We start from the raw sequence: 23,761 nt of genomic DNA, 5'->3' as shown, positions 1-23,761 counted from the left end.
AGAGATTAAGTGCAGAACTAATCATGGGCGACGTATCGCTTGCTCTAAGTAGAGCTTTCATCAGGCTATACTTAGAGAGATGCACCGTGTTTTTTTTTCCCAGCAGAGAATGTGGTGAGGAGAAATACGTCTTGAGGTGGGCAAGTCTGTGGCGCTGCAGCAGAAATTCCATGAAAGGGAAGAATGAATCTATATATTCCGAGCAACCTCCTCTACTTCGACGTCCTACTCTTCCACTACGTCTGATAAACGTGATATTTTTTCCATCTTGGCCGCCTCGTTATCAGATGTTTCTTGGCCATTTTTATTAAATATCCGTTTATGCACCTTAAATGAAAACAATCTAACTTATTCACACATAATCTTACATATAATAACGTAAACTGGCATAAAATAAAAGTATGATTTGTATAAAATGAATGGTTATAGAAATTAAGGATTTGTACCACGTCAAAAAATTAACATGGCTAAATGAGGATAAATTGCCCTCCAAGGCGCAGCATAAAAATACTGGAAGGGAACTGAACATGTCTGGAAGAGTAAACTAGATTTGTCATCCATTATCGCTTCAGCATCCGGTAGCGGAGAGCAGATGAATCGGATGGAAAACCAGGAGACGATGGATAAACGGAGACTCCAAAACCGACGACCTCTTAGAGCATGGAGGAGGGAGAGAGAAACGAAAACTGTATAAAAATCGCAGGTGCGAGAAGAGATTAGATGTTGACCTCAGATAAGGAAAGAAAAAAAAATGTGTAGGGAGTACTTGGTGACGAAGCCGACAACCATTAGTTTCCAGGTCCACGACTACCAAGTTACCCAGTGTGTTTAAAAGAACTCTACGTTGCTCAAACTGCCGCTCAACACACTTTTACATAAATAATTCACGCCAAGGGCCAAACCCACGTGGATAATTCAGCGCAAGACTGGGTGGAGGCTTGATCCTCCGTCCGCTGAGCACACGACAGGAGAGCTTCTTATTTGTACTCACTTAGACCCCTTACACAGAGGTTTCTGAAACTGTGTGTGTACAATCGAGAATTTACAAATATAGATTACTATCACATTATGGTGAAATCTTCACTTCAGTAACAAAAGAACGTTGAGACATTGCCAGCATCACAGCAGTGTAAAAACCAACAGTCTAATGTGCCGAAGGGTGGAAAAAAAGACAGAGCAGATATTATTACAACATTTCGCCTACCAAGGGCTTATGGATTAAACAACTTAATGACAGATCCCCATTTTGTTATACGTGTCGTCATTTCACCAGAATTTGTCAGCTGACAGCCGCACTCCAACACTAATACCAAGGATACCATGGTAGGATGGTCACACTATCGCCTCGTGTCTGTGAGGTCACAGGTTCTGTCCTCAGAAAGAGAATCCACCGTCTATAGCCTCACACAGTTATATATTTTAATATTGCTCTCTTGTAATCAATTATTGTATATTAAAATGTATATGTAACATTAATATGGAAAGCATAGTGAAAACTATCACCAACCGTTCTCTTCCTTCGACTCAAAAAAAAAGTTCTTCAATGTGTTATCTTGAGTGAGGAAGCTCAAAAGGTCTTCGGGAAGCAAAGAGAATGGACGCTGCCTCAGTATAACCGCCAGAGTCAAAGATATATTGGTAGCGCTATTCGGTCACCTTGACGTTTGTTTTCTAATAAACTCGTCTCTGTTTATCTCCCGTGCATGGAAGAGAGAGAAGGCAAGAAAAGGAGGAGGAAGGAGATTAAAAAAAAGAAATAATAATACCAATAATAAGATATAATACCAATAATAAGATATAATACCAATAATAAAAAATAATACCAATAATAAGAAATAATACCAATGATACTTGCGGTCGACGTAAGTTGTAGAGGAGAGAAAGAAGATAGCAAAGGTATCAAACGAGACTATAAATTCAATCAAACATTTCCAGGTGAGCTAGATGTCTGGCATTCGCCTGGCTCCGGAGAGGACTCGCTAAACCTAGTTTCCCAAAGTTATAGGTAGACGGAATGCTTTCAGCGGGAAAAAGTAAGAGGAGAAATGGGATTTTGCCGGAGCCCTTGACGGGCCGAAAGGAAGGTTGGTCGGGGTGAATACAGAGTAGGTCTTGCCTTGGTTAGTTCCTGAAGGTAAATACAAGTGATAGGGAAAGCCAGGGAGGAACTTACCCCGCATCTTCCCTAAAATATCTTCCCGCCTACACCATCCCTTCCCTCCTTAACTTTTGCCCATACCCTCCTTTCAGAGCAGTGAGATTGAGGAAATCCATTAAAAAAACCGGATTCGTTTAGGGTGCGGGGGAGAGGAGGGAGATAGGGGCAGGAGAAAAGAAATCAAGACCGAACATTTGGGGCACAGGAGAGGAAGAGGTGGAAGAATGTTGGGGGAGGGAGAGGGGTAGGGGAGAAGACGGAGAGGGGGAGGGGATATAATAGGGAGGAGGGTTTAAGGGGGTAGGAGAGATGGGTCCAAATGGAGCCCAAGAAAAATGACCCAAGTGAAGGAAGGGCGCAAAAGTTTTTTCGAAAGGCTTTTTAGCGAGACGGTTCCGGTAATGTTGTAGAGTTAATGGGTAAGATGTCTCCATTTACTGGTGAAGGGGGACGATTATTATCTGAATGGAGCCGGTGGACCTGCAACTAGACCCACACTTTATAGATAAACTTAATAGCTGGGAATGGAGACAATACATTGTCTTCTTGGACGATATTGTAAGAGGGAATATCTGAAATGGGAAAGTCTGACGAACTTTGTAGCACCTGCAGTCAAGAGGGAGAATTATTTCAGTGTTCTTAACTTGTGTCTGATATTTATTAGGTCAGCGTTTTTCCTTTTTGTCCTCCTCCTCCTCCTCCTATTCCTCCTCCTCCTATTCCTCCTCCTCCTCCTATTCCTCATCTTCCCTCTTCCCTCCTCACCTTCCCTCTTGCTCCTCTTCCTCCCTCTTCTCCTTGTTCTTCTTGGAGATAAAAGGTATAAAATACCGACACGATGGAAAAATAAACAAAAATGCAATATAATGAGATCCTTTATTAACTACGTTTCGCCCACACACTGGACTTTACCAAGTCACAAGTCACTGTGTGGGCGAAACGTAGGCAATAAATGATCTCAATATACTGCATTTGTGTTTATTTTTCTTCTTTCTCTTATCTTCCTTCTCTTTCTCCCACCTAATGTTTCTTATTTCTTCTTCTTCGTCCTCATTTACCTCTTCCTCATTATTCTGTATCAGAATCTTTAGAAAAACATAAAATTCAGACGATTTAATGAGGCATGTAAAATAAAATTGAAATATAAGAAATATAATTAAAATCCTGAAAATACCTAAAAGAGGTCGATTTCTGAGCGACGAATTCAAGTTGGAAAAAATATAGATTTAGAAAAGATATAAATAATAAGTGCTGGTTTGACGATAAAATTTATAGGCGGGAGATCACTAGATATAGACGAGATGTGCAAACTGCTAAATCGCGTCAAGAAATGAATATTGTTAGTGAGCTTTAAAAATAGATTTCTAAATGTGGTTGGCATGACCTGCTTGCCATGAGCCCGTAGGCCTACTGCACTGTTTCTTTTATGTTCTCCCCTACCAAGACTCCCCTCTCACCTTCCTTAAAAGCAACAGTGACTCCAGATCTACTGGAACGATACCTTTAAAGCTTTAGTAACTGATGAACGTTCCAAGGAACATATTACGATATCCTCTTTGCCTTACTGAAGTCTCAAAGCTCTGACTGACTTTAGCACTTTCTATGTAACTCTTCCTTATGAAGGACAATGACAAGGGTAATGTAGTTACCTTTTATTCCCACCGTGGAACTATCATATGGAATAGGGAAGCAGCACACAGCTAATGTATCCAATTTTGCTAACTAAATCAAATTGTTTCTATCTACCCTTCCTTTCCTTTCCTTTCCTCCCAGCTCTTCTCTCCCTCCATCTCTTGGGGCTACAGCTTTTTAAAGGAGAGGTAAAAGCAGGACAGGGTAGGGGAAATAAGGGAGGATATATAGGGGATGTGAGGGGAAAGGGGGAGTAACAACGAGCGGGGAAAGGGAGAGAAGTGTTGTGGATGAGAAAGATGCTGCAAGGAAGGCAGGAGGAGGAGGAAGGAAAAGATAAAGGCGAAAGGGAGAAGGGGACAGATCACCGCCTCTACTTAACCTCTTTCCTCTCCCTCCCTCTGCTCCCCTTAGATTGCCCCTCTTCCCTTACACCACCTCCCCTTCCTTCGCCTTCGGCACTCGTGTACGGAAATTTGATCCTCTCTCTCTCCTCTTACTACTCTTCCTACTATTTATATTCGTTCTCCTCTTCTTCCTCCCCATCTTCTTCCTCATCCCTATCTTCTTCCTCATCCCTATCTTCTTCCTCATCCCTATCTTCTTCCTCATCCCTATCTTCTTCCTCATCCCTATCTTCTTCCTCATCCCTATCTTCTTCCTCATCCCTATCTTCCTCCTCATCCCTATCTTCCTCCTCCTCCTCCTCCCCATCTTCTTCCTCCTCCTTCCCATCTTCCTTCTACCTATCTTCTTCCTCTTCCATATCTTCTTCCTCTTCCATATCCTCCTTATTCCGTCCCTCTTCCTGCTCCTACTCCTTCGGTATGTACTGGAACTTATTCAAGTGAGAATATACATAAATTTGATCACATTTTCTTCTTCCATGGACCGCATTCTGTCGAATTTCTTTTTCACTTAATATGTACAACACACAGAAAGTAACCATACTGGGAGAACTACTGTCCTCCCATGCGAGTACTGCCGGGATTGTTGATCTTGTCTACGTCTTTTTTATGTACAGCTTTTGTAAGATGGCAGGTAAATCTTAGGTGTTTCTTCTGTCATTCACTATTCACTTATTTCTATGTTCTTGTATGTTTGTTTATACTTCTGATTTGCGTCTTTCTTTTTTTTTTCTTTTTTCAAAATTTAGGCGGCTTGGTCTGATACCTGGCAGCCAGGGCAAAGATCCAAGGTGTTTTAACATATATAAAACACACACACACACACACACACACACACACACACACACACACACACACACACACACACACACACACACACACACACACACACACACACACACACACACAGGAGCTAGGACTCGACCCCTGCAACCACAAATAGGTGAGTACACACACACACACCAAAAACATATAAAACACCACCAATACCTCCCCAACCAACCGGGAATCTAACCACGATCTTTCCCCCACCCTCACCAACCCTACCCCTCCCAGCCCCCCACTACATTCTACACCACCACATCATTTTCTCCCTCCCACCATTAATTCAGCAACTTAGCATTTTTCACACTCCTATCATTCTGGCCTCGCCTTACAGCTTCACACCAGCATTCCGCCCTATATTCATGGCCCTGGCTTAGTTTTTCACCCATTCTCTGATCCCGTGGCCTCCTGAAGGCGATGAAGATTTCTAAAAACCAGTTTGCATCTTGCAAGGACCTCGATGGGTTTATCATCGTTTTCATTTTTTAACAGTGGTTTATTACTCACAGGAAATTATTTTTTTTACAGTAATGGTGGATGGCCGCCATTTTTAAATCGTGCTTAAAATTGCGTTATCCAGATGGTTATTAATTAGAAGTTTTGAAAATAGGCTAATTTAGTTTTCAAACTAGTTTACAAAAAATTCTTGTATCCCACTTAAAATAGTCTATTTTCTTCAAAACTAAGTGGTTTATAAAATAATGAAGACTAGACCCATATGATCCACAAGAAACTGGTTTAAAAAAAATAAAGCGAATCGATGCATTTTTTTAAACACAAGTAACTCGATTGCAAGCCAGGAGGAGGAGGAATAGGAAGAGGAGAAATACGAAGGGGAACAGAAGGAAGGGGAACAGAAGGAAGGGGGAAAGGAGGAAGGGGAAAAGGAGGAAAGGGGAAAGGAGGAAGGGGAAAGGAGGAAGGGGAAAAGGAGGAAGGGGAAAAGGAGGAAGGGAAAAGGAGGAAGGGGAGAAAGAAGAGTTGGAGGAGGAATATCTCGGTAGCATCTGACAATGAAAGCTTAAGTGAAAACATAACTATTTGAAGAATGAGACACACGTGCAACATTTGTGGATCATTATTATGGAATCGTTTCGCCAGCCAGTAACTTCTTCAGTTCATTACAGGGAAGAACGGTGTAAGATGGGGAATTTGAGGTACTCATTCCCTCAGCCTGGAGTCGATGTGCTCAGTCCATCCATCTTGTCGGTTTTCTAAACCATTTTCATAAAAAAAACACGAATATTATACCTGAGCCCAGCAAGGTGATGAAATATATTAGCGAGGAGGTTCGGCTGTGTGTAGAGCTGTGTCATACCTCTAACTTGACTCACGAAATCGTAATGACACGATTGCAAACAAACAATACCACGGGCGGGATTTGAACCCGCGGTCAGAGAGTCTCAAAACTCCAGACCGTCGCGTTAGCCACTGGACCAGCTAGCCGCAATAAGATTCGTCCAACTAGGTATATTTCTACACCATAGGAAGGTTAGCATAGGCACCACTGTTGGACGAATCTTACTGTGGCTAGCTGGAATAGTGGCTAACGCGACGGTCTGGAGTTTTGAGACTCTCTGACCGCGGGTTCAAATCCCGCCCGTGGTATGGTTTTTTCATTCCTCTAACCTCGATCCAGGAACTTTGTCCCATTAAAAAGCTTCTCCAGCAACATGTGTACTTCCTTCATAAAGTGACGCTTAATTATTCCAGTTAATTCAACCAGAAGCGTCGCAATATGCATAAAGTTGAATATTTGGAAAACAAACACACGTACACACACACACACACACACACACACACACACACACACACACACACACACACACACACACACACACACACACACACACACACACACACACACAAAAGAATCTTAACACTAGCATTCGTCGAGCAAAATAAAAAATTATTATTATTATTATTACATCGGGGAAGTGTTAAACTCGTCCTCGAGATATATGGTATTTATGACTTGACTTGCTACTTTGCTCACACTCCAACAGCATTTATATATGGATTCAGGGAAACCGGTTAGTTGGACTCGAGTCCTAGAGGTGAGCAGCTACAGTTCCTGCGCTCTGAAGGAGTGGTGGAGATGTCTTGCTGTTTTTTAATTATATTGTCAGTCTTCTTCTGACAAGACAGTGATGCAATGAGTGATGAAAGTGCTTCTTGTCTCTCAGATCATCTTTCCTTGGTGGGAAACGGCCGATGTGTAAATAAAAATATAAATATTTGTTTACGTGTGTAAACATACATTTGACTTTCAGTATTGGCACTAATATAGAGCTCGCACCATCTTTCAAGGCAATTTATCGTTTTATCAGTGCATTCTTATGCCTTCTCTTCCCCTCACTGTGCTTTTCCCCTCTCACCCTCTCCTCCACTCTCTCCCCTCTTACCAACCCTCTTTTCACCAACCTGTGATAATATTTTCACACAATTCATTCCTATCTCCCCCCCTTACCCACTGTCTGGTCTAGGTCTCATTTATTTTCTCCCCTTGCTCATTCTTACCCTTCTTGTCCCCCTCTTTTTATCTACCCCTCACTGCAACCCCTCCCACCTCTCGCTCTCTTTATCTTCCGTTTCTCTCACCCATTCTTTTCAGCCTCTATTATATTATGCTACTGAAACCGGTTTCTCTATCCACCCCAATACGTCTTACACCATTCTTTTAATTTTTTTTACACTATCAACCCCCTCCCTCACAACCACCGCTTCCGTTCTACTCCTTCACTCCCCTCCATCCCTCCACTCCTCCTCCATCCCTCCACTCCACCCCTCCATCCCTCCACTCCACCCCTCCATCTCTCGATATATCATGAACTCCCACACCTCCCATTTAGTTCTATGGTCCCAGAGTGGCCATATATTTTTTATATCTATAAGCCTCTACTACTACTACTACTATTACGACTGCCAGAACCTCGACTACTATTACGACTCCCAGAACCTCTACTACTACTACTGTTACTAGTTCTACTGCTATTGTTGCTACTGTTACTGTTATCGAAATTGTTAGTGCTACTTCTATTATTGTTACTGCTACTATCATTACTAATACTTCTGCCACTGTTGACAAAAATAATTAAGGTTGAAAATAAGAGTAACAAAGGTAAATACTGGAATAATTTCTCTCTCTCTCTCTCTCTCTCTCTCTCTCTCTCTCTCTCTCTCTCTCTCTCTCTCTCTCTCTCTCTCTCTCTCTCTCTCTCAGTTGGTTGGCCTCAGGCTCTCAGGAGTATTTTCCAGTCACTTTCCGCCATTTTCTCTCTTGTAACACTTTTGACAGCTCTTATCTTTCCTCTCTCACATTTCCGCGTGGCTCGAGTCTCTGACGCACACTCGCGCACTGCTCAAGTCTCGCCTTTACCACTGATCTTCAGGAGTTCAGTTTGCTATCCTTCATATCTGCTGGTTGTGGTGTTGGATATGTGGAGTAGTGACTAGTGCTTCTCCTCCGTGTTCACGTGTTTGTTTCGTCTCACAGGTAAAGATTTTTAAGATTCGTGTCTCCAGCAGATGAGATTAGGTTAGATTAGGCTAGGGTAGGTCAAGTTAATTCTTTATTGCTGAGGTTAGGTTAGGTCAGGTCAATTTCCGTAAGGTTAGGTTGGGCTAGGGCAGGTTAGGCTAGACTCTTGAAGTTCACCTCTACTGCAATTTAGGTTAAGTTATGCTAGGTTAGGTTGTGTTAGGTGAGGTTACCTTAGGATAGTGCAGGTCAGGTCAGGCTAAGTTATATTAGGTTAGGTTATTCTAACTTGAGATTCATCTCTCTAGCAGGTGGTACAACCATCTTTCCAATTTTACCCCTTCTGCAGTAGCTTTTCCTTCTGCCTCCACCCCGTCGTCGCTCCAGAAGGAAACAGTATATTTCCCTGACAGTATATCTTCCTTTAGGAATCAGCATCCCTCCTTCACCAGGATTTAACCGCATCATAATCTACTGGCACTCTCCCTCCCCTCCCCTCCAGGATGCAGCATCTGTCCCTGGCAACAACATCATGTCCAGGGGTAAGCATCCTCTTTCCCCCAGAAGGCAGTGGGAACGTCTTCCCCCGACAGTATCTCCTTCAAGAGTCAGCATCCCTGCTTTCCCAGGAGACAACAACAGCAGCCTCTCCTGGAGGAGGGAGTATGTGCCCTTGGCGGCAGCAGCAGCAACGGGAAGGCGCGTGGTGGAGCAAGATAACCAAGGCTCAACATTCCCCGCACGCCCGAGAATCGCCGACGCTCTCCCCGGTCAAAAATATATTACTCTAGCTGTAAATAAAAAGGCGAGCCCGGCATACGGCCCATGATACATCCCCGCTGCCCCTTGAGAAAAACTCGACGAGGGGACGACTTAGAGGGGAAGAGAAGGGGCCTTAGAGGATAGGGATGCAGGGGAGAATAAGAAGGGAAGGTAGAACTAAGGAGGGGATAGGGAAACTTGAGGATGGAGGAATAACAATACCCAGAAATCCAGTCTTAAGTTTCCTTTTTAAAGTCTGGTTTAATAGTGAATATTTCAAAATAAAATAACAATGCATGTTTAGTGATACTATAACGCATCTATATTCTGCCTTCCAGTCAATATGGATTTAACACACTCCACTGACAATAATAATTAATAATAATTGCCAACTAGTCATCCAGCCAACCTTCTCGCTATTCAGTCACCCAATCTCAAAGTCAGCCAGCTACCTCAGCAAACTAACCTGCCAACAACAACATACAACTAGAACAGCAGCCAACACACTCGGTGCAGCATTGCTGTCTTTACGCAGCAGCAGTGCCAACAGCAGTGCCAGCAGGAGCGTGCAGTTTGGCACTCTGGGAAGCCATTGAACCATAGGGAAATCTGCAGGTAATTGGCGTTTTCCATATTGTTACTGGGAGGGGAAGGGCCAAGGGGACGGGAGAGGTGAGAGGAAAGGAAATGGAGACGAGGACATAGAGAGGAAGGGAAGAAAGAGGTAGGAAGGGAAGGGGGAGCGGAGACTGCAAAAATTAAGGTTAAAAGAAGATAAAGAAAAGGGAAGGGGTGATAAAAGGAGTTAGGGAGAGGAGAAAATGGGAAAGGGAGATAAGACAAAAGCGGTGAAAGGAAAAAGGGAGAATGGAGAAGGATTAAGAGAGGAGGGAAAGGAGATATGAAAATCGGATAATTGGAGGCTGGATATGGAGAGGGGAAGAATGAGATGTGACAGGTGGGAGGAGAGAGGGGAACTCAATGCATTATTATTAATCTCAACATCATTATGGCGACGCAGGTAGAGGCAAGAGTTACCATGGTGACCAATTGCCATGGCAACCGAGGGTTACCATGGCAACCCTCGGTTGCCATGGTAACCGAGGGTTGTCATGGTGACCGAGGGGTTGCCATTGTAACCAAGAGTTGCCATGGTAACAGTGGGTTACCATGGTGGCTGAAGGAATACTATGTTGGCCATTATTTGCCATGGTAACTAAGGGTTGCCATGATAACCGATGGGTGCCATGATTACTTAGGAGTATTAGCAACAGATCGAGGGGTATTACTTATAGACCGAGGTAGGATTACTTTTAGACCAAATTTACTCTGCAGCCGTATAGCCAGATGCATTAATACAGGGATGCTGCTGTAGTGTAGCCAGATACCTCAACACAGGGATGCTGCTGCAGTGCAGCCAGATACCTCAACACAGGGATGCTGCTGCAGTGCAGCCAGTTGCCTCAACACTGGGATGCTGCTGCAGTGTAGCCAGATGCCACAGAATTCGTCTCACCTTAGAGACGTATCATTACGACTATAATTGGTAATAAGAAAGCTTCGAGGCTACCAGTCTAGTCCCTGCTATTGTTCCTGTTGTGTTTGTCGTGCTTTGTCCTTGTTATTGTCGTGTTTATGCTCGCTATAATTTGCAGAGGCTCGTTAATAAATATACTAAAATGAAGAAGAAGAGGAGAGAGAATTATAGAAGCTGTGATAACTGTTATAATATTGGAATTATATGATAACAGCGACGATATTGGAAAAATGACAGGTCTTACGATAATAATGATTGTTTTGTTAGAATAACAGCAATAATAGCTAGGAAAATGCTAATAGAAATAATCATTATTATTATTATTATTATTATTAGATTCACTAACAGTATTATTAGTTGTTTAGATTATATTATCTCCAGCTGCTTAGCTTATAGCAAGCACAGTTGTTTAGGTTAGGGTTCAGAGTTTAGATCTGGTTAGCCTAGATTCGATTTCCTTAAGCTTAGTTAGATTAGCTTAACATTGGTTTGATTGGCTTCGTTAACTGCTAAGTTAGATTTGGTTAAGTTTGATTAGTTACGCAGAGTTATGTTGTCAGTACCGCGAAAGTAACACAAAGTAATAATAAAATTATTTTAATTAGTTTTAATTACTTTTATTTTTTATACTATCGATTAACAATGACATTATTATTAATAATAAATCAAAGACATATACAATGGTAATGTTATTCTTAATTTTAATAGCCATCAAATCTATTGAACAACTTCCATTGCTGGCTGACCATCAGCTGCTGGTTGACCATCCACCCAGCGCTCTGACTGGTCAGCTGGACACCAGCGGCCAGCCAATGGCTGGGCTCGCTTCGCCTCCCCTTCGCCGCAGCAAACCAACCAGAAACGTGTCCTTCCCTTACCAAAAGGACCAATGAGATCAGTTAACCCCCGTGTCCAGCGATCTATCAATAAACTGACCATCATTGTGCTGGTGTCTGGAGTAGGGGAAGGATCTAGGGCATATTTTTACGCAAAGGCTAGATTAAATGTTCTTAACTTTATATACAAGGTAAGAGCTGTAACCACAGCTCATTTGGAAGCCTTACATACCATTACTCTCGTTAAATTTTTATTGTGGAACATACAAATAGGGAAAGAGATAAAGCAGGAGCAGCCATCTTCCTGTTCCTTCATCATAGTGACCTTTGTTCAGGTTATATTTTAATTGGTTTTATAAACCGTTTTTGTTTCTATTTTGCCTGTCTAAAACAGTCACAACATTATCAACATTTAACGTATTTTAAACCAAATATATATATATATATATATATATATATATATATATATATATATATATATATATATATATATATATATATATATATATATAATTGTGTGTGTGTGTGTGTCGTACTAAATAAGCTAACCTTACCGAATAGGCCGAACTCCCTTTCATTTTTTTTCAGATTGATATCTATATTTTCATTAACAATGGTAAACTTTTTTTTTGGGGGGGGAGGAAATAAAACTAACTTAGGAACCTCATCTAAGCTCCCTAAAATTAACACGATTTTTTTTTTAGCAAGATTCTCCTATATACGTATATCATTGGTCAACTTAAATATATTTAATAGTGATATATATTTTTATGTTTTGAAATATATATTTTTTTCGTTATGGTCAGATTGATTTCTGCTGATTTATGGCAAAAACAAATTTTCATTCGGCTTATTCGGCATAGTGAATCCTTGCCAAATAGACCAAACTGAACGATTCGGCTTATTAGGCACGACATGCAATAATTTCGCAAAAATCATTCTGAACCTATCGAAAAATGTCGTTGTTTGTTTATTATTAAATTATTGTAAACATATTTAGTTGGATTAGGCTAAATTAAATTGCGCTTGTTATAATAGGGTTAGGTAAGTTTTCTAAGGTTCTTTTGGTACACAATCATTAATTTTTATATTAACATAAATGAAAAAGACATACCTTTAAATGTACAAGAGAAAATTTTAGAAAGGACTTAATTGTAAATGAGTTCTTACTAATTGACCAGTTTTACCTATTAGGCACAATATATATATATATATATATATATATATATATATATATATATATATATATATATATATATATATATATATATATATATACACACATTTGTTTACATTTTGTACAGTATTAAAGTTACATCAATAATAATCACGAATAATTAATATTATAGGTTCGAAGGCATGATCAAATAAATAATCTTCAGTTGAATTTTAACGCTATCACTATCCTTAACTGTCAAGTTGTTAACAATTCAAGAAAATTTCTGAAAATGTGTGGTGAAAAAAACAGATGGTGACAATGACCTTCATCATATATTTTAATATTTTTCTGTTATTTATTTATTGGTTGCAATGTTATAAGGATACTAATGGTTCGGATAATGTTTTGTAATCAGACTCAGCGCTGCATGATCCTTGTGAGTTTAGCGCTTAGTTATGATTATAATAATAATTATTTATATTGGTTATGAAAATTTATGTAATAGTGATAGCTGTCATATTTATTATAATGACAGCAGTAGCTATGATGATTATAATGACAGCAGTAGCTATGATGATTATAATGACAGCAGTAGCTATGATAATTATAATGACAGCAGTAGCTATGATAATTATAATGACAGCAGTAGCTATGATAATTATAATGACAGCAGTAGCTATGATAATTATAATGACAGCAGTAGCTATGATAATTATAATGACAGCAGTAGCTATGATAATTATAATGACAGCAGTAGCTATGATAATTATAATGACAGCAGTAGCTATGATCATATTGATAACTGATGTGATAGTTATGATGCTTAAAATAACTGTTATGGTAATGATTATAGGTATTTCAATAGTTCAGATAATGATAGTAACAGCTTTGATATTTATAATGATAGTAATAGCTATTAATTTACTCAGTAATAGCTGATGATGATTATGACTTTAATAGTTTATAATGCTCGAAAAATAATAGACAATTAGTATGTATATCAAGATTTTGTTCCAAAAAGTAAGTAATGGCGGTAAATAAATTTTTCAGAAATAGAGCAAGTTAATTTTTTATTATGGATCATTTTTCATTAGTTATCATTGGATAATTTTTAAGTTTTTTTTCCAGTTTTTTACATGAATAATATTAGAATGAATTTTAGAAAATGTATAATTATAATCTACAACAACTACTACAATATGTCAAATAGATGTATTTCGGTCAGTACGCGATCCGAGGAAAGTATCCCCGTATTTCATGGCCCCAGTCCCCTATGTCTCAATGCAGGCGATTGGAATAGTGCAGAGTGCAGCAGAGGTTGATAATGAAGATAGCTATTAGTGCTAAAGATTTGAAGGGAATCGGAAGAGGCATTCACAGGTCATCATACACTAATATTCAAATTTCTTCACTGGGAATGGTAACTTAGAGCACGCAGAAACTAAATATAATTCAGATCTTTCAAAGAGACCAGTCTCCTGAAATACACAAGCACATTAAGCCTGAAGCCTCTCAGAAGTTACAATAACACGTTATCAGCATGTTAGGGTTGATGCTAATCAGATACGGCACTCAGAAATTATCAAAAGAAAAGCAGTATTTCAATTTTTTTCATTTTCTTCCAGAAAAGCGAGATCTGGTCGTGGATCGGACCGCGGGGGCGTTGACCCCCGGAGCACTTTCCAGGTGTATTCTTGGTGAGACGTACACAGGTCCAAACAAATCCAAACTTTTCTCTGAGCAAGACTTGACCAGGTTTTGAGAAAGTAAGTACACAAAGTTAGCTTTATGTAAGCTTAATGTACCTAATACAGGAATATATAACAATGGTCTTGGGGTCACACAGAGGTTCTAGGCACATAAACATTAACTTAGGATAAAATAAAGCAAGACACAGGGATTTATTTCTTATCAGACCAGACATTTTTCAGTTCACAGAAGCTGGTGTTTACCTGGAGTTTACCTGGAGAGGGTTTTGGGGGTCAACGCCCCCCGCGGCCTGGTCTGAGACCAGGTCTCATGGCGGATCAGGGTCTGATCAATCGGGCTGTTACTGCTGGCCGCACGCAAGCTGACGTACGAACCACAACCCGGTTGGTCAGGTACTGACTTTAGGTGCCTGTCCAGTGTCTTCTTGAAGACACCCAGGGGTCTATTGGTAATCCCCTTATGTATCCTGGGAGGCAAGTGAACAGTCTTGGGCCCCGGACATTTATTGAATGACAAAACTGACACATGATAATTTACACAACCTAACATCAAAAGGTTGTTTCCATGAGGAAAACAGAATTTAAAGCTGATCAGAAGATGCATTTTCCAATTATTGAACAGAATCCAACAAAATTTGTACCTACACAGCCTAAACCCATGAAACTCTCCATTTCAAAAGATGCATCAGATAGGGAAGACTGATGCTGTTTGCAATTGTTATTAGTTAATCAAAGGAAAGCATTAAATCCATAAGGGTCATATAGCGCCTGTGGAATGGGAGGCAATTAAATACGATCCCAGCAAGGGAAAGGTAAGTTCGGTTCCTTGGATCAAGATCCCCCTCATTCGAGATTAAAAGTGGCTAAATGGTACCTACACACATACCTACCTTCTCCTACGTAGGTTACCCAAATGTTGGAATTTTGAAGCCAGCCAGAGGAGACTTTCTCCAGTTATCACTGAGGCAGAAAATGAAAAAAAATACAAGCAATCGCTTTAAGATCCCCCATCAGTTTTATCTAACATAGAATTTTTTTTTAGAATACATTCTCAATGATAAATATCATCAATAATTCATCATCATTATCAATCATAAATCATCACAATCAGCAACAACAGCAGCAGCAGCAGCATCAATTATAATTTTTAATCATTCATTTTTATCGTCAATTATAATGATAAACATCATAACCTATAATTTTACAATGATACAAGTCTCACCTGGCTGTAATGACCACGTCAGCAGGTGAGATGGACCGCCATTTTCAGGTCCGTGAGAGTACATTGGTGTCCCTCTCTCTCTCCCTTACTCTCTCCCTCCCTCACCTTTCTGCCCTTCCTTTATCTTCCCTCCCTCTCCCTTCATATATCATAATCCTCCCTCATTGACTATCACTATCGCCATATCTCCGTCTTCACCCTATCCTATTTCCCCCTCTGATTATCAGATTTATGCCATTTCCTCTTCTTTTTACTATCATAGTTACACTATCCTCTATTTCCCCTTTTATTGCTTGTCATTTTTATTCTCATTTTTGTTGATCAAAACTTTTCTTTCTTCGTCACATTGCTTCCATTTTATTTCCTTCATCTTCATCTCATCTCTTTCTATTCTCATTTTCATATTTATTTCCTAAATATACATCTTGTTTACTTTCATTGTTCCTCCTCGTCCTGTTATCCTTCTCTCGCCTTTCTCTTTTGTCTGCACTTACTGTCATTTGGGTTTTTTCCTGCTTGTTTCTTCTCCCTTTAACACTTCACCTCTCTCCCCAGCCCTCTCTTACAGCTAACTTTCTAATCCTTCTCTTCTACCCCCTCCCTTTCTCCCTCAGGTCTCTTCTTTTTCTCCTCTTCCGAGTCGAGAAATATAGTTAAGCATAGTGTCTGTCTTTTGATTAGCGAACAGAGGATTGAGCCTCTATAATAATCTACCTCTCATCTTTTTCTTGTCTGTCGTCTCTCTCCCTTTCTCACCCCTCTTTTTCCTTTCCTCTCCCATTTTCGTTCCTTTCTCCTTTCCTTTCCCATGTGGTGTGTCACTCCAATTTGTTTTGACCAGCAAAACAAGACCTGGATTTAGTGGCTCTAGCTGTTCCGCGGAAACAAACCGGATATTTGTTTCTTCCAATGTTTTTCTTCGTCTGAGACAGTTTCGCAGTTCCTGTTGTGTGGGTAGAAAGGCTTTAGGAACGTGTGTTTAAGTAGATGGAAAGTAGAGTGTAGGTAGATAATATGCATTTGTCGCTGTTCTTACTTTAAAATTCCGAAACCATTCTAGCTTCTTAAATCCAGACGCATTTCCTGATTTTTTTTTTTTTTAAAGACGAGCACCCTTGCTGGTTCTGCTTTTCAAACGCAGACCGTATTTTTTATTCTTAAACTACGCTACACAGTTAAACTGCCTCATACTGTTAGCATTACACGCTACACATATCATATTTGCTTACCCTGTGACCACAACTTCATTTGTTATGCCTCTGTAACGTCTGCCAGACAAAGCATACAGGTCCTCGGGTCAGTGTCCTGCCTGATGGAGGGTCTATGGGGACATGCATCAACTGCAATTTTCAGGTACAGCGCTGGACAATAACACCCGATGGCCGCTCCAGGATGCAGGGACCTGGTCATTTTTCTTCCTTTATGTCGATGTAATATCCTAACCGCAGTTTAGGGAGGCTGAAGGGTGCAAAGTAGACGGTTAGGGAGGCACTAGGTACAATGTAGGGGTGAGGGAGATGCAAGGTCAGGGAGACAGTAAGTATTATGTAGGTGGTCAGGGAGGCAGTAGGTACAGCGGGGGGAACGGGGTAAGAAGTAGGTACAATATAGGTTGTGAGAAAGGAAGAAACTACATTATAGGTGATGAAAAAGGCACTAGATACAATGTAGAGGGGTAAGGGAGACAGGAGGGTACGTTTTCCTATCAGAATTGGATACATCTGCAAATGTGTTGTTCCTCTTTTTTTCTGTGATAGTTACAGAGCGCAAACAAAAGCTAGGATGGGTTTCGTACATCAGGTGATGAAAAAAAATGTCAGCCTGAGCTGGGAGACTTCAGTAAGGCATTGAGAATATCGTCAAGTATTCCATTAAGAGCTCATCAGCTACGGCAGCTTCAGAGATTTCCTTCCAGCAGAGCTGGAGTTACTGTCACTATGGAATTCTCTCTCATGATGATCTATCCCATACACAGGAGAAATGGAATTTACGAAGATACCTTCAAACCAATAAAATACCTCAGCTGCACTTTTATCGAGGAAGGGAACCTGAACACATTCCAAGGTTGAAGGAATGACCATTTTAGACCTTTTCAAAGGTGTTCAAGGTTGAGCGACTGATCACCTCGTATCTCTATGACTTCTGCCGTCTTCTCTGTATTTCGGCTAAAAAAGCTTGCTGAACAGGCGAAACGTCTCGTCAGTGAAGATACCACACTGTTATATAGGTATCGTTCTTATCTTCACGCGCACACATTATATACATGTATATATGTCGTGCCGAATAGGTAAAACTTACGATTTTAGCTTTAACAGAACTTTCTTCTTGCCGAATAAGGAAAGCGAAAACTTGTGTATGCAGTAACTTCGCAAAAATCATTCTGAACCTAACGAAAAAAAACATATTTCATTGTATTTATTTGTTATTAAATTATTGTCAACTTGTCTAAAAATATATTTAGTTGGTTTAGGCTAAATTAAATTGCACTTGTTATAATATGGTTAGGTAAGTTTTCTAAATTTTTTTTTGGTACAAAATTATTAATTTTTACATTAACATAAAAGAAAAAAATGTATCTTTAAACGTATAAAATAAAATTTTAAAAAGGATTTAATTTTAAACGAGTTCTTGCTAATTGACCAATTTTACCTATTCGGCACGACATAAATATATATATATATATATATATATATATATATATATATATATATATATATATATATATATATATATTCTTTCTTTCAACGTACCAGCCGTATCCCACTGAGGTGGGGTGGCCCAAAAGAAAAAACTGAAGTTTCTCCTTTTAAATTTAGTAATATATACAGGAGAAGGGGTTACTAGCCCCTTGCTCCCGGCATTTTAGTCGCCTCTTACGACACGCATGGCTTACAGAGGAAGAATTCTGTTCCACTTCCCCATGGAGATAAGAGGAAATAAACAAGAACAAGAATTAGAAAGAAAATAGAAGAAAACCCAGAGGGGTGTGTATATATATGCTTGTACATGTATGTGTAGTGTGACCATATATATATATATATATATATATATATATATATATATATATATATATATATATATATATATATATATATATATATATATGGAGAACTTGCCCATCATTATATGTTTGTTCCCATAGGCTCAGAGACCCTTGGCTCATGGGGAAAGAGTGCATCTAAATTCCTTAAGGAGCTGGGAAAAAGACTCATCAGGGTAACTAGGGATCCCAGGGCAGCTAGTTTTCTGTTCCAGCGGCTCAGTGCGGCTGTTCAAAGGGGTAATGCCTGCTGTATTTTGGGCACACGCCCCAGCTCTGAGGAGCTGGATGAGATTTTCGCCTTATAATCGGTGATACACACGTAACAACATGTACCGTATATGCCACCTTTATATCAATAATGTATCTCTTAAATCTTCTGTACCATATTATATATATATATATATATATATATATATATATATATATATATATATATATATATATATATATATATATATATATATATATATAATAGAGAAAGTGTAAATTCATTATAACAGGATCCTCACGACACCAAGCAGGAGGATCAGCAAACAAACAACGCTTCACTTACGTTAAGCAGAACCAGCTAAATCTGGGCTGACCCAAGATAAGTTGGGCAGGGCCAGGCTGCATGTTATTACATTAATTTACTCAGGGCAGGCCAGGTCAGGTTGCTAAACCAGTCTGCTGCAACATAAATCACAGCACAATATACCTTAATTCGCAGAGATATATCTATATATTTATCAGTGTTTATAAGGAACATTTCCTTGGAAGATTTGTCCACTTGCACGACAGACGATACACACACACACACACACACACACACACACACACACACACACACACACACACACACACACACACACACACACACACACACACACACACATACATACATGTATAGTATACACAGGTATAATAACCACATTGAAAAAATAGTGAAATTCCAAGCGCTTTCACACATCGTGAGAAATCATAAAAGCGCTCGTAATTTCATTGTTTTTTTTTCACTGTGGTTACATTACATATTGTGATATCACCTGATCACTATGATCTTATTGCATATATACATATGTACGAAGGAGTGATCGAGGAAAACGAGAAGAGATGGATGAAAGGGTGAGGGGAAGGTCGATTTAACAACGTAAAGTTAGTGTATTAAACTCTCTCAGGATCATCGCTTGGGAAACGAGAGGTAGTCAGTCTCGATCTGAAGAAGAGCTAGAGTAGCTCCAATTCCTCGTTTCAGGAGCCCTTCGTCGACATCAAGGTACGCACAGTGAAGGGAGTTTACAAGGTTTAATACATTTCAACTGTACGTGGATCATTAAAGCTGCATATTCCTGCTATTTTCGCCTGTACTCTAACATTCAAGAATACTTTAATCCCAAATATAGTCTAAAGTGAAATCTTAGCGCATTTAAGCTGAGAAATAAACATTATTCGATGAACACCTGGCAGCAAATTACAACTGTGCATTCCTGGTGGTGTACAGACCAGCTGATAGATGGCAGTACTGACTGGTCCACAGTACTCTTGTCTCAACTTTCATGTTTTGAAGATCTGAACGACTAGACAGTCAAGGTTTGTATACATCAAGTGGTGTATATCTCTCGTATATACGCTTAGAGTTTACTTCAACCACTCCCCTTCCCTCTATAATAGTTATTAAAGTATTTTTGACTGGTGGTGTGCAGCTATAATGGATCTCGTGTAGCTTGAGAGATTTAAACCTCACCAAGTGACGATAATGAACGCCCTCACAAACTTCCTTAAAAGCACCGACTCATTTCACTCGTTCACCTAAACTTTCTTCCGCTACCACGAGTTACACGAATCCAGTCTTGCACGATTTCACTCATTCACCACTGCACTCATTCACGTTACCAGTAATTCACGAAACCAGTCAGGGTGTGGTAAAAACGACACCAGTCACCGTACGGTACACTGTAACAACGACACTAGTCTTCCGTCCCCGGGCTCACCACCCACGAGCCCTCACTATCATTTGCCCCCAGGGGCCCCTCACCATCGCCGTGGCCCATCCAGTGGTCTTCACCATCTAGGGGTCCTCACCAACCGGTCCTGGGGGCCCGGAGGCTGTGCTCTTTGTAGTCATTCTGGAGAGAGGACCAATTCCAGGCCGGCATTCCTTCATTACCCCGGTCGACGTGACCTGATCTCTGAGGTGGTTCTCTCTCTCGTTCTCTCTCTCTCTCTCGTTCTCTCTCTCGTTCTCTCTCTCTCTCCCTCTCTCTCTCTCTCTCTCTCTAACCTATTAACCCCACATGTACCCTTTTTTATTTCATATATTACTGTGTGAGTTTTTCCACTGTTTCTTTAACATAAGTAAATCAAACTCTACATCCTCAAGAGAGTACACAGAAATAAAGTTTTAGCAGAAGTAGCTGTCTTTTCACGTTAAATTGCCTGGAAAAGACAGACATTAAATCAACCGGGCCAGACAAACTACCAGCCACAGTATTAGAAAGCCACTAAACACCAAAATGCTTATAACCAACAGCCTGACTGATCAGGCCTCATCTCACCAGGCTATCAGTCAGAATGTTTGGTCTGAGATGGCACCGCAGGTGCGATCCCTGCGGTGCCACAGGGAGACAAGATGATGCCAATCTACCGGGATTTAGGAATAAAAGTTACAGTAGCGCGAATGGAACAAATCACTCAGAATGAAACAATTCACTCAGAATGAAACAATTCACTCAGAATGAAACAATTCACTCAGAATGGAATTCACTCAGAATGGAACAATTCACACAGAATGGAACAATTCACTCAGAATGGAACAATTCATTTATGAGAGGAATCTGTGACCAAGTTTCGGCTTCAACTGACAACAACTGGGACTTTATAATGGTGTAAACTGACAACAACTGGGACTTTATAATGGTGTAAACTGACAACAACTGGGACTTTATAATGGTGTAAACTGACAACAACTGGGACTTTATAATGGTGTAAACTGACAACAACTGGGACTTTTTAATGGTGTAAACTGACAACAACTGGGACTTTATAATGGTGTAAACTGACAACAACTGGGACTTTATAATGGTGTAAACTGACAACAACTGGGACTTTATAATGGTATAAACTGACAACGACTGGGACTTTATAATGGTGTAAACTGACAACAACTGGGACTTTTTAATGGTGTAAACTGACAACAACTGGGACTTTATAATGGTGTAAACTGACAACAACTGGGACTTTATAATGGTGTAAACTGACAACAACTGGGACTTTATAATGGTATAAACTGACAACAACTTGGACTTTATAATGGTATAAACTGACAACAACTGGGACTTTATAATGGTGTAAACTGACAACAACTGGGACTTTATAATGGTGTAAACTGACAACAACTGGGACTTTATAATGGTATAAACTGACAACAACTGGGACTTTATAATGGTGTAAACTGACAACAACTGGGACTTTATAATGGTGTAAACTGACAACGACTGGGACTTTATAATGGTGTAAACTGACAACAACTGGGACTTTATAATGGTGTAAACTGACAACAACTGGGACTTTATAATGGTGTAAACTGACAACAACTGGGACTTTATAATGGTGTAAACTGACAACAACTGGGACTTTATAATGGTGTAAACTGACAACAACTGGGACTTTATAATGGTGTAAACTGACAACAACTGGGACTTTATAATGGTGTAAACTGACAACAATTGGGAATTTATAAAGGTGTAAACTGACAACAACTGGGACTTTATAATGGTGTAAACTGACAACAATTGGGAATTTATAAAGGTGTAAACCTTCCTGGCCATTTATGAAGCGACTGTAAACCAGCTCATGTTAAAGTTTTAATTATAAAAAAAAGGACAGGACATTTTACTGAACTTTAAAGAGCTCAAATAACTAATTTATTTTAAATTGTAAAACAAAGCACTTTAATAATTGTTTTGTGTATCTTCGAGAAAACTGGAAACAACACAAACAACCCGTAGTTAGGAAACTTGTGGCAGCGTTTCGGTCCGACCGGGATCATTGAAAGGTCACACTGAATTGTTAATGACCCAAGTTAGAGCGAAACGTTGTCACGGGTTTCAGCCTCCTGAGCGCAGGTTGTTGTTCCAGCCAGAGTATTGCGGATTTTATTCTTTATACGTAAACTGAGGGAGGGGAGGGAAATGAAGATATATTAGGGAGGATAGAGAGATGATAAACTAGGGAGGATAGAGAGATGATAAACTAGGGAGGATAGAGATGATATACTATGGAGGATAGAGAGATGATAAACTAGGTAGGATAGAGAGATGATAAACTAGGTAGGATAGAGAGATGATAAACAAGGGAGGATAGAGAGATGATAAACTAGGGAGCATAGAGAGACGATAAACTTGGGAGGATAGATGATAAACTAGGGAGGATAGAGAGATGGTAAACTAGGGAGCATAGAGAGAGATGATAAACTAGGGAGGATAGAGAGATGATAAACTAGGGAGGATAGAGAGATGATAAACTAGGGAGGATAGAGAGATGATAAACTAGGGAGGATAGAGAGATGATAAACTAGGGAGGATAGAGAGATGATAAACTAGTGAGGATAGAGAGATGATAAACTAGGGAGGATAGATAAACTAGGGAGGATAGAGAGATGATAAACTAGGGAGGATAGAGATGATAAACTAGGGAGGATAGAGAAATGATAAACTAGGGAGGATAGATAGATTATAAACTAGGGAGGATAGAGAGATGATAAACTAGGGAGGATAGAGAGATGATAAACTAGGGAGGATAGATAGATGATAAACTAGGGAGGATAGATAGATTATAAACTAGGGAGGATAGAGAGATGATAAACTAGGGAGGATAGAGATGATAAACTAGGGAGGATAGAGAGATGATAAACTAGGGAGGATAGATAGATGATAAACTAGGGAGGATAGATAGATTATAAACTAGGGAGGATAGAGAGATGATAAACTAGGGAGGATAGAGAGATGATAAA

At 39.9% G+C, this 23,761-nt stretch overlaps 1 long non-coding RNA gene across 1 annotated transcript in view; it reads left to right on the top strand.

Annotated features, from left to right (window-relative positions):
* The window catches only part of LOC138853586 (uncharacterized), a 276,639-nt gene that overhangs the window by 160,381 nt on the left and 92,497 nt on the right, over window positions 1-23,761 (top strand). Inside the window, exon 2 of the long non-coding RNA XR_011392757.1 lies at window positions 14,423-14,563. This is a non-coding gene — a long non-coding RNA (uncharacterized lncRNA). The remainder of the gene's footprint in view (window positions 1-14,422; window positions 14,564-23,761) is intronic.

Source organism: Cherax quadricarinatus, chromosome 34 (assembly GCF_038502225.1).
Source record: "Cherax quadricarinatus isolate ZL_2023a chromosome 34, ASM3850222v1, whole genome shotgun sequence".
Taxonomy (NCBI): Eukaryota; Metazoa; Arthropoda; class Malacostraca; order Decapoda; family Parastacidae; genus Cherax; species Cherax quadricarinatus.
Note: the sequence above shows the minus strand (reverse complement) of the source record. Positions and strands in the feature narration are given on the sequence as shown.